Raw genomic sequence first — 1,413 nt, 5'->3', positions numbered from 1 at the left:
TTTGAAGATCAAAAACAAAAGGAAAAAAGAAGGCAGAAAACAGAAAATGGAAGGATGTGTACATTCCGTCGAGTGCACCGATTCAAAAAAGACGAGCAAAAGATGTTTGTAATGATGATCACGATGGATGAGTTTAAAGGCTATCAATTGATTTTCAAGTTTCAAGCAAGGTACTCTTTTTGTGGTTGCCGAACACTCGAACAGTGATCCAAAGGTCAACAACGATCATTTTGATCTTGTGATGACCTTTTTGATCGGGTGTTCGGTAAATTAAACAAACCGAAAAACGGTTTTTCAATCTGCCCCTCGTTGTAGGGGCAGATCGATATACTGTTTTTTGGTAACAGTATATCGGTTTTCCTACCGAACGGGCCCTAACTTTTTCACCAGACCATATTTATTCTATCGGAGCTGGCAAAGATTTGTTGTTTCTATCAAGCAGTCTTTCGAGCCACACTCCGTCTCATATCCTTCACAAAGTCAGGCTACAATATCCCTTTCATGATCCAAAAACACACTCCTATCTTTTTTCGCTTAGAAACCCGGGATGGTATGTATCTATATACAGATCTAAGATATGGAGGATCCACTTGGATTGATAAGCACCGGCCCACCTTTCTATTGTAAATACAATTCAGAAAAAGTAGCTTGTCACAAATTCACCGCCAACTTGTTTGAGTTTTGAAATTTGTGAGCAAAGTTCTTGAAGCTTTTGTATGTAAATTGATTGTTATCTTTCCTAATCAAGATTCCAATTAAATTGGGACAGTTTTCCTTCTCCTGTGTTTAAGTTTTCAATCTTATTTGGTTTTCATCTCATTTAAAAACTATAGATTGTGGTTTTTCACTCTGCTTACTCCGTATCTTTGATATCATGGAAGATGGAAACGAAACAAAAGCTTTCCTTGTCAATCATGGTAATAGTATAGACTTCTTCACAACTATATTCTCATATCTTGCTCTCAATTTTCTAATTATTTACTGATGTTGCTTTTGTACGTAGCCGGCATAGAAGATATAAGGAGATCAGTAGTAGACTGTAAGTTAGATCGACTCATAATTCAGAGCCCAGCGAACGATCTCTTTGTCGTACCTTCACTGATTTTGAACGCGATCATTTTTGATAGTCAAAGACTTGATCGATCGTACTCCACAATCGAGTTCAAGGAATACGAGTATTCATAAACTCGTTTTATTTCGTCAGTCTCTATTTCAAAGATTCTAATTAATGATTTAAATTCCTTATATACTGATATTGAGTTTCTCATTCCGCGTTTTGTGAGGTGGAATATTGTATGTTTGGGAAAAAAAATAGTTAGTTTGATGATTTTATATCCTTTACTTTTATTCTTTCCACTAGAGTTTCCTGAGGTCTTGGAAGAATGGATCATCCTTACAAATAATAATACTACA

This window comes from Melampsora larici-populina (assembly GCF_000204055.1).
Source record: "Melampsora larici-populina 98AG31 unplaced genomic scaffold MELLAscaffold_88, whole genome shotgun sequence".
Classification (NCBI taxonomy): Eukaryota; Fungi; Basidiomycota; class Pucciniomycetes; order Pucciniales; family Melampsoraceae; genus Melampsora; species Melampsora laricis-populina.
Note: the sequence above shows the minus strand (reverse complement) of the source record.